The 11530-nt window shown below is 35.6% G+C and overlaps 1 pseudogene; it reads left to right on the top strand.

The window, feature by feature from the left end:
* The first annotated feature begins 885 nt into the window (after window positions 1-885).
* LOC132301949 (small nucleolar RNA R71) lies at window positions 886-983 on the top strand (annotated as a pseudogene).
* The last annotated feature ends 10547 nt before the right edge of the window (window positions 984-11530 follow it).

Genomic DNA, 11530 nt, shown 5'->3' with positions numbered 1-11530 from the left:
ACCTTCCGATGAGGAATGAGTCTCCACAACACATTGTTGCTTTGGTGGTGCATTCAAAGACATCTTCCCTTTCTCTCTAGCATTCAAAGTACTAGCTATTTGCTCGACTTGGGTTTCTAGCTTAGCAATGGATTGGGAATGGGAATGAAGCAATTGAGTGTTCCCCTCTAGAGTGCCTATAATAGTCAACACTTTCTCCTCAAAAGCGGGACTCCTAGAATTTCCTTGAGAATATGATGATTGGTTAGGAAAATGAGAATTAGAGAATTGATTACCATGCGATTGAAATGATGATGATCTAAAACCTTGGGAACTTTGGCTTTGCATTGGTGGTGGAACATACTTGTTTTGAAAACCACCTTGGGGAGGGTTTGAGCCTTCCCCTTGGCTTTTTCAAGAGAAGTTTGGATGGTTCCTCCAACTTGAATTGTAATGAGTGCCATAGGGATTATTCCCTTTGTTGACAAATGTAGCATTGACTTGTTCATGGGGCTCACTTTGCACATGTCCATGGGAACAATTGGAAGTAGAATTTAAAACACTTGAACAAGTTATGCAAGATTTATTAGATGCACGATGATGAACATGATTAGAGGAGGAAGACATTTGATTCACCGAAGTTTGGTTAATCAAAAATTGATCAAACCTTTGAGACAATGACTTTATCTTGGCGGCTATATCATTGGAATTGTCAACTTAATATAAGCCAACATTCTTCCTTCCACCTAGATTTCTACCATTTTTAGAGGATAAAGATCTATGCACTGAATTCTCACTCATGCTTTCATACAATTGCCACACATCATCCTTATAAATACATCAACCATACCCTTGTGACTATCCGGCAAACTTTCAAAGAAATATTGAACTAATTGCCACTTAGGTATGTCATGATGAGGGCACTTTCTAAGCAAATCATTAAACCTTTCCCATGCCTTATGAAATATTTCCCCATCCCTTTGAGAAAATTCTCGAATGGAAGTCCGCATGGCATTAGTCTTAGAAATCGGGTAGTACTTTTTCAAGAACTCTTGTTGTATTTTTGCCCAAGAAGTTATCAAAAAAGGTCTAAGATTGTTGAACCAATATTTTGCCTTGTCTTTAAGGGTGAAAGGAAAAATTTTAAGTCTTAAAAATTCTTTTGGCATGTCCGTGTATTTCACGGTGGAACACACTTCAAGAAACTCATCCAAATGCTTGAAAGCTTCTTCACTTGGAATTCCATGATAGTTGGGTAGCATTTAAATGGTTTGTGGTTAAATCTCATAGTGATGTGCTCTAAATGGGAGCAATTGAATGCAAGTAGGTGCATTATATTTGTTACCCAAGAATTGACTCTAGAGGGGGGGTGAATAGACTCAATGGCCAATTTTTGCAAATTATGGAAATACAATTTCTAATCAACAGTATAACCAATTATGCAATAAACAAGATATGAAAATAATCAATTTAGCACATTTGTAAAAGAGATAAGGGAAGAGAGATTGCAAACAATAACACAGCGATTTTTGCGAGGTTCGAAAACTCCTACTCCTCGGCTCAAGATCCCTCTTGAGACTTCCTAAAATCCTTAGAGCTTCTCCTTAATGGTGGAGAGCAAACCTTCAATTGAAGCAAGACCTTGCTTCTCTTTCTTGCTAGGAGAACACCCTTCTCCTAGGCTTCCTTTTGGGTCACACCAACCCTTTACAGTATCCTTGCTAAGAGATCACCTCTCTTAGTTTTACATAGGCCACACCAGCCCTTACAATTTCTTTGCTAAGAGAAACTCTTCCTTTTAGGCTTACAACAGATTTGTAGATAGAATTTGTAGTACAAGAAATCCTCTCAAGAACTGATACAAATCAAACCTCACAATAGAGTATATATGAAATCAAGTGAAGCTCAAACTCTGAGTATGAAATGTATGAGAGATGATGAGGAAAATGCAGAACAAAAGCTCTGATGAAATACTAGAATAAAAGTTTAGCAAAGGCTCATGAAATTCTCTCTGAAGTTCACTCTGATTCAACTATGGAAGCTTGTATATGAGATAAAGATTGATGTCAGAATAGAGGCTCTATGAGTGAGTATAACCAGAACAAAAGCTATGTATAATGGTAAAGCCAAAAGCTCTCTTTGATGCAATATAATGTCTCTCAAAAATGGTCAACTTATTCAGCAGACAACCCCTCTGTATTTATAGAATTTCATAGCTCAATATAGCTGTTAGAAGTGGTTAGAGGAAATAAATACAGAAAAATTGCCGTTATAATTCAAAACCCTCAAAGGAGCCGGCTCTTTGCAAAAGTGGAGGCGGCTCCATTAAAAAAGTGGAGCAGGCTCTTTTTATAAAATGGAGACGGCTCAAAAGAAAAATGGAGCCTTCTCTAGTTTTGTAGAGCCTTCTCTACTTTCCTGAGCCTTCTCTAATTTTGTAGAGCCTTCTCTAGTTTTTCATTGAGCCTTCTCTATTCTTTGAGCCTTCTCTAATTTTTCATTGAGCCTTCTCCATTGGCCTTGAGAGAGCTGGCTCTATTTCTTATAGAGGTTGTTCTTGCTTCATGAAGGCTGCTGCTAAATTGGATTGGACAGAAAAAAGTGCATGACTTCAAATAGACATAACTGAGTCCATGAAACTCCAAATGAGGTGAAATTTGAGTCTAAATTTATTTTCTTGAAGTCAGCTATCTAAAGCCACCAGCCTTGCTCAAAAATTCCAACCATAGAAAAAGTTATGGCTGTTTAAGTGCAACCTGGTCAGAATTTTCGCAGAGCAAAATCAGGTATTTTGTGAAGCTCATATCTCAGTCATTTTTAATCCAATTTAGGTGAAATTTGAGTCTAAACTCAAGGGCTCGAAGTCAGCTTTCAAATTCCATTGGCCTTGTGTAAAAATTCCAACTACACAAATAGCTATAGCAGTTTTAGTGCAAGCTGGTCTGAAATTTTTCTGGGCTGAAAATTGCTTCTTTAAGATATCCATCTTTCTAGCACCTAAGACTTTGATGAATGATTCAATTTTGTTCAAGGCCTGTTTCTAAGAGTCTAGGGACATATGAAGATGATAAATTTTAAGTGCATTGTGTCCTAGAGTCATTTACTAAATTTTGGCAATAAAGGCTTTAAAGATGAAAAATTAATTCAATGCCTTTTCCTTTTCTTTTGAGAGACCAAAATAAATGTTATGATTAATGTGCATGGTCTTAGCATTTCTAGCTTAAGTTGTGAGTTCTTTCAAAGCTTATGCAAGCTTGAACTAACTCATTCTTAGCAAAGACCTCATATGTTAAATATATATGTATTGAAGTTCATAGTCTATTGCTAATGATGTAGGAGCATATAAATGATGTATGATATGCATGGTCCTATAGAGATGAGCTTCAAATGAATTTATAAAGACTTTGACATTGAACCTTAAACTCTCACCATCCTATCTACCCTTTTCTTCATTCTTTGACCATGATCGTTTAGGCTTGATGAAGACTTTCTTTTTTTCTTTCTTTGAAATGCTTTGTGTGATCTTTGAAGTCCGAGTTCTTCTTTAATTTCTTGCACTTTGATGCTTCCTTGAATCCATTATTTGAGTGTTTGGAATGCTTGAAATGGAACTTCTAGCTCATCATTGAGAATTAAATGATTGATCAACTATACTTCACTCAATAAAAATATTAGTACATAAACATCATTAATGGTTTATAATCATCAAAACATAAGATTGACCTTTAGATAAAATCCTTAGGCCAACAATCTCCCCCTTTTTGATGATGACAAAACATTGATGTGTTTATTGTCAAGATGGAGTTGCATTTTGAAAGAATGCTCCCCCTATCAATAAGCATATCTTGAATATCATAGCATGCTTGATTTTACAACAAATATTTTAGACATTAAAGTGTATAAGACTCCCCCTTTCAATATGCATCTAAAATAAGTGAAAAGCAATATACGCATAAGCATAACAAGCATAATGAATTACACATCTTTCTCCCCCTTTGTCATCTCAAAAAGGTGGGAGGAATAAAAAAGTTACATGCCATCGCATGAAATAACAGAGAAAAAATGAATTAAAGGGCAAATGAAGAGCAAATATTTCATTTTATAGATAGCAGAATTCAATTCATAAGAAGAATGTTGACACAGATGCCATCTGGAGGAGGATTGGGATCACTAGGGCCAGATTCATGATCATGGGTAAGTTGAGTACTCCTATTTTGGCTATAAGAAGGATTCTTTATACATGAAGAAAAAGCCATAGAATAAAAATTTTGAATGCTCAAGAAACACTCAAAATAGAAATTCAATAGAAGTAAAAGTTAAAATCCCAAGCATTTGTGCAAATAAAAACTAATTTAATTTGCACATCCAGCCATAGTTTTAAGAGCAAAGAGAATGCATACTTGAAACCCCTTAAAACAATTGTTGAGCAACAAGGTCAATAGATATGGAATTGATAAAGTCAGCCTTGAAATGGAAACCTAATATGGAACTTGAATGGAATCACAGGAAAACTTACAATTTAGAGCATAGATTCACAAAACAAGCCCAAAATTTGTGTTCAAATCACCACATGATATTTCTGGGGTTATGAGGGTTTGACAAAGAAGGATTTAAGATAGAGTGCAAAGAGAGAATCATGCTTAAATAATGGTGACTGGGAATATCAAAGAGGCATGAATTTAAGAGGAAAAGTAAATGAGTCTTACCTTAGAGGATGAGCTTAACATTAAATGAAATTGGAGATTTAATTCATATACGCATTCAATAGTGAAGATTTTAAGAACAGATGACTGAATATATAAATTAGAAGCAAGTAGTGCATAAGAAACTTGAAAGATTTAAACAAATAAGAAGAAATTTGAAGCAAATTTTCATTTTACATCTGTAAAAGCCATGGATAATTTAAAATTTTGAACTGAAAATTACAGACAGAATTCTCAAAAAAAATCCAATGAAAAAATCACTGATAATTTCAAAACTCAAATCAGTTTTGACTGAAGATAAAAAGTGATGAGTAAAAGGATTTTGAAATAATAAAACACCCTAGTATAAAATTATTATCCAGTCAAAATTTGATACCAATGGCAAAGAAAAATTTATGCTTGAAAACCACCAAGATAATTTTCATATAATAATGTCTAGGGTTTGAAAATGTGATAAATTTAGTCAAAAAAAAAAAAAAAAAAATCCAGAGAACCTTGCAAATACTGCCCAAATGACCCATAGAAGACACATGTTTAAACTATTCAAGAACAAATGGGATTTGATAATAAACTGAATGCAGTATTTCTAAAATATGATCTCTATATAAGGGATTTAAAAGGTTAAACAAAGGAAGGACAGAAGTTTATGCTTAAATACTTGAAAAGACGCAATAAAACCATAGATTTAAGCAAATCTCACTAGAATGATTGAATCTTTTATGTGAGAGAGAGAAATACTTGGTAGGATGCCCAATCCACATGAAGTAGTCCTAGAGTTCTTAATTCATGTCTCTGGAAGTTTCAACTAAAATGCCCAATAGAGAAAATAACGAGACTAATATAACAACAAAGATGGAGCCGGCTCATAGCATTATTGGAGCCTACTCTTGTGTTCTTCTTGAGATGCTGAGAGACTGATGCTTATAACCATCATGGGAGCCGGCTCTTATGTTGTATAGAGCTGGCTCTATAAATTCCTTGGAGCCTGCTCTTGTTTTATAAGGAGCCGGCTCTCTCTCATCATTTTTAAGATCATGTGAAGATGCCTAAAGAAGATAAAGGGATGCCATAGCCGAATTTTTCTCTGAAATTCGCAACTGATATGTCCAATAATGAGAATGCCAAGAGTATAAACGAGGGACATTCAGGATGGGAGCTGGCTCAATTTTATATGGAGCCGGAAGAAATTAGAATATGCAACTTGCTGGATTTGACTGAAGCTTGCTAGAACTGCTGTTTATTTAGATCGGACTGATATACATAGTAATTGAGTTCGCCGGACTAGAATAAATTGGAACTGATGTTCGCCTCAGCTGGAGCATGCTGCTGCTACTATGGGCTTCTTCTACTTGTTCGTACTAGCTCGGAGCTTCGCCGGACATTAATGATGTGAATGAAGCTGGGCCGGAAACAATGGAGGTTGCTGGGTCTGGTTGGTGCTGCTCACCGGTACTGATGGAGATAGCTGTGTCTCATCCACCGACTGAAACTACAGCTGGAACTTGTAATTTGCTCACTGGAACTAGCTTGAATACAAGCTCAGAGCTTTCAGTTTTGGGTCTCGTTGAGCTAAGCTGTCGCTGGAAAATTTGATCACTGTAACATCTTCACCGGACTGAAATACTCAGTTCATAACTAGAGGAAAGCTCACCGGAGGCTGAGGACGATATAAGTTGTGGATAGAGCTACTGTAGCTTTCGGTTTGGTCTTTGAACCTTGACGGTGGCCAATATCAATGTTTCGGTTAGTGATGATTAGAATAAAGCTCGTCGAACTGTTTTGATAGAATATAACTTGGCCAGACCTGGACATGAGTACGCCGGAAGTATAGGGTCTGAACTAAAGCACTGGACCTATTGCATCTGTTCATTGTAGTTCTCCGGAGATGGGTTCTTCAATGAAGTGTCACTATCAGTGGAAGCGCCCAAACAAAATGGAGGAATTCGCCCAAAGCAAGATGAAGTCTCTTAACTCTCTGGAACGATTCTGTTAGGACCTTAAATGAGGAAGTACCGAGAGGAAGTAGAAAAAAAAAGGACATGAGTGGAGCCGGCTCAGATAATTTTTGGAGACGGCTCAAGATTATTTTTAGAGACGGCTCAAGTAATTTTTGGAGACAGCTCAAGTAATTTTTAGAGACGGCTCTTTTGGGCTTTTGAGAGATGCTGAGAGTTGGTTGTTTAAGGTATTTTAGGAGCCGGCTCTTCCTTTTTATTGAGCAGGCTCAATTGTCTGCAGAGGAAAGCCCGAGAGTTGGAAGAAAATAGCACTGAAGGAGCCGGCTCTACCTTTTTCTAGAGACGGCTCTTCCTATTCCAATTTTGTATGCAGGTTGGGGAGCTGGCTCTTATTTTTATAGAGCGGGCTCTTTCTTAAAATTTTTGAGATCCCGAGAGCAAGCAATTTGATATCATCTGTGGAAACTGCTCTGCCTTGTGTAGAGACGGCTCTTTTTCTTCAAAGTGACGACTCTTTTTTTGAATGGAGCTTGCTCTACTGCTGCTTGCTTCACTTAAAAAATTCCTCTTCTGAGGACATTCCAATTTCCCTTCTAAGCAAGCAAAATCTATCTTCTTGTTTAAGATGAATCATTCCAAACATAATTTACAAGTAATTCAAGTGAATGTAATGCATGAAAAATAATTTTTCAATCCAAAAAAAAAAAAATCATGCACTAAAAATAGTTTGCATAATTGATGAATACTTGAATTAAAATAAAAGAAAATTTCCACAATGTATGAATGATTTCAACAAACCATGAATTCAGCAATTCATAGTATGGAAAGATTGTGTGGAGTGTTACCAATTACCTAGCTCTTGGGTTTGTTCCCAAGTGTGATGCTTCCTTCCTAATCCTTGATTGGAGAAGATGTCATCAAGTAACCCTACAAGGAAAGGTTACAAATTCTCCTTTTGGTACCCAAATTTTCTTGGTTCTATATGAGTTAGATAATGGAGCATAAGTTCCTTTTGGAACCCAAATTTTCTTGGACCTCAACTTCTTTCTAAATAGACAATTATGAATCTTATGTCCTAATCTTTTACAATAATTGCATTTAGAAGATTGGGTACCACTCTTGACAAAATGATCATACAAAGGATTTCTTCTTCTCAACAAGCATGCATCTTTAGTATGAGGATCATATCTTATCTCATTTTTGAAATAGACAACTCTTTGATTTCTAAGCATAAGACTTAAGTTCTCTTTTCCTTTGGTTGTCTTTGCTAGAGTGTCATTTTGATCATCAATGACTTCCTTTGAAAATTTATACTCGGAAACACAATCAATTGATGGTGGCTCTATAGATAGTACATTATCCTTTTTCCTTTTTCAAGGATTCGTTTTTAAGTTGGATCTTTTGTAATTCTTGCACAAGATAATGGTTTTTCATTTTCAAAGAATCATTTTCCATTTGGAATTTTTCATGTCTTTGAGAGAGATTGTGATTTTCCATTTTAAGAGAAGAACATTTCACAGTCATTTTATCTAGCACACCATGTAACTCTTTAAACGCATCAAGTAATTCATTATGTGCATCAACTAGTTCATTATAAGAGGCTTTTATATCAAAAAATTCATGATTAGAATTTACCTCATCTTCATCGGCCATGAGACAAAGTTTGTCCAACTCTTTAATGTCACTTGCTTCTTTGCTAGAAGCTTGGAGAGCAATACTCTTCTTTTGAATTGCTTTATTTTCTTCACTATAGGAAGAAGAGTAAGTTCTACTAAGAAAATTCAAATGATTAGTAATGTTAGTAGAACTAGAAAACATCTCACTAACTAATTCATTTTCATTTATGATGGAAGCAACATCTTTTTCAATAAACATAGGCATAAATGATTCCTCACCATTAATTGATCCTCCATAGGCTAATTCAAGTGAGTTCCAAATTTCTTTAACCGTTTTACAAAAGATAATCTTATTGAACTCATTTTTGCTTAATACACAATAAAGATGGCATATGGCTTAAGTATTGCATTGCATTAATCTATGATCATTTTCATCCCATTCACCTTTTAATTTAGGAATTTCATTCCCTTCAATAACTTTGGTTGGGATATGACCACCATTTTCTATAACTTTCCATACATCAATATCAATACTTTTTAAGAAGACCCTCATTCTAATTTTCCAATAAATATAATCATTTCCATCAAAACAAGGTGGTTTATCAATGGGATAACCTTCTAAGTGTGTGATACTACTATTATTGGCAATGATCGTACTCTAAGACGATTAAGTCCTTTAATAGAGTTTAGGCTCTGATACCAATTGTTACCCAAGAATTGACTCTAGATGGGGGGTGAATAGACTCAATGGCCAATATTCGCAAATTATGGAAATACAATTTCTAATCAACGGTATAACCAATTATGCAATAAACAAGATATGAAAGTAATCAATTTAGCACAATTGTAAAAGAGATAAGGGAAGAGAGATTGTAAACAATAACACAGCGATTTTTGCGAGGTTCGGAAACTCCTACTCCTCGGCTCAAGATCCCTCTTGAGACTTCCCAATTTCCTTAGACCTTCTCCTTAATGGTAGAGAGCAAACCTTCAATTGAAGCAAGACCTTGGTTCTCTTTCTTGCTAGGAGAACACCATTCTCCTAGGCTTCCTTTTGGGTCACACCAACCCTTTACAGTATCCTCGCTAAGAGACCACCTCTCTTAGTTTTACATAGGCCACACCAGCCCTTACAATTTCTTTGCTAAGAGAAACTCTTCCTTTTAGGCTTACAACAGATTTGTAGATAGAATTTGTAGTACAAGAAATACTCTCAAGAACTGATACAAATCAAACCTCACAATAGAGTATATATGAAATCAAGTGAAACTTAAACTCTAAGTATGAAATGTATGAGAGATGATGAGGAAACTGCAGAACAAAAGTTCTGATGAAATACTAGAATAAAAGTTCAGCAAAGGCTTATGAAATTCTCTCTGAAGTTCACGCTGATTCAACTATGGAAGCTTGTATATGAGATAAATATCGATGTCAGAACAGAGGCTCTATGAGTGAGTATAACCAAAACAAAAGCTCTGTATAATGGTAGAGCCAAAAGCTCTCTTTGATGCAATATAATGTCTCTAAAAAATGGTCAACTTATTCAGCAGACAACCCCTCTGTATTTATAGAATTTCGTAGCTCAATATAGCTGTTAAAAGTGGTTAGAGGAAATAAATGCAGAAAAATTGCCGTTGTAATTCAAAACCCTCAAAGGAGCCGGCTCTTTGCAAAAGTGGAGGCAGCTCCATTAAAAAAGTGGAGCAGGCTCTTTTTCTAAAATGGAGACGGCTCAATAGGAAAATGGAGCCTTCTCTAGTTTTGTAGAGCCTTCTCTACTTTCCTGAACCTTCTCTAATTTTGTAGAACCTTCTCTAGTTTTTCATTCAGCCTTCTCTATTCTTTGAGCCTTTTCTAATTTTTCATTGAGTCTTCTCCATTGGCCTTGAGAGAGCTGGCTCTATTTCTTGTAGAGGTTGTTCTTGCTTCATGAAGGCTGCTGCTAAATTGGATTGGACAGAGAAAAGGGCATGACTTCAAATGGACATAACTCAGTCCATAAAACTCCAAATGAGGTGAAATTTGAGTCTAAATTTATTTTCTTGAAGTCAGCTATCTAAAGCCACCAGCCTTGCTCAAAAATTCCAACCATAGAAAAAGTTATGGCTGTTTAAGTGCAACCTGGTCAGAATTTTCGCAGGGCAGAATTAGGTATTTTGTGAAGCTTATATCTCAGTCATTTTTAATCCAATTTAGGTGAAATTTGATTCTAAACTCAAGGGCTCGAAATCAGCTTTCCAATGCCACTAGCCTTGTGTAAAAATTCCAACTACACAAATAGTTATAGTAGTTTTAGTGCAAGTTGGTCTGAAATTTTTCTGGGCTGAAAATTACTTCTTTGAGATATCCATCTTTCTAGCACCTAGGACTTTGATGAATGATTCAATTTTGTTCAAGGCCTGTTTCTAAAAGTCTAGGGACATATGAAGATGATAAATTTTAAGTGCATTGTGTCCTAGAGTCATTTACCAAATTTTGGCAATAAAGGCTTTAAAGATGAAAAATTAATTCAATGCCTTTTCCTTTTCTTTTTAGAGACCAAAATAAATGTTATGATTAATGTGCATGGTCTTAGCATTTCTAGCTTAAGTTGTGAGTTCTTTCAAAGCTTATGCAAGCTTAAACTAACTCATTCTTAGCAAAGACTTCATATGTTAAATATATATGTATTGAAGTTCATAGTCTATTACTAATGATGTAGGAGCATAAAAATGATGTATGATATGCATGGTCCTATAGAGATGAGCTTCAAATGAATTCATAAAGATTTTGACATTGAATCTTAAGCTCTCACCATCCTATCTACCCTTTTCTTCATTCTTTGACCATGATCGTTGAGGCTTTGAAGAAGACTTTCTTTCTTTCTTTGAAATGCTTTGTGTGATCATTGAAGTCCGAGTTCTTCTTTAATTTCTTGCACTTTGATGCTTCCTTGAATCCATTGCTTGAGTGTTTGGAATGCTTGAAATGGAACTTCTAGCTCATCATTGAGAATTGAATGATTGATCAACTATACTTCACTCAATGAAAATATTAGTACATAAATATCATTAATGGTTTGTAATCATCAAAACATAAGATTGACCTTTAGATAAAATCCTTAGGCCAACAATATTCATTAGGCACATAATGGTCTCTTAAAGCAATGGGAGGATTCACAACCAGCGGTGCTACTCGAACACCTTGATTACCTTGCATAATGGGAGGTTGTGGAACAAAAATTAGCCGAGGCATTCCTAATGAAATTTGGCCTTGTTGTTGTGGGTGAATGAAT

The sequence above is a fragment of the Cornus florida genome, unplaced genomic scaffold, assembly GCF_030987335.1.
Source record: "Cornus florida cultivar Cherokee Brave unplaced genomic scaffold, ASM3098733v1 CherokeeBrave_3.0.0_Hap2_Chr03, whole genome shotgun sequence".
Lineage (NCBI taxonomy): Eukaryota > Viridiplantae > Streptophyta > Magnoliopsida > Cornales > Cornaceae > Cornus > Cornus florida.
This window is presented reverse-complemented; position numbering and strand designations above follow the sequence as displayed.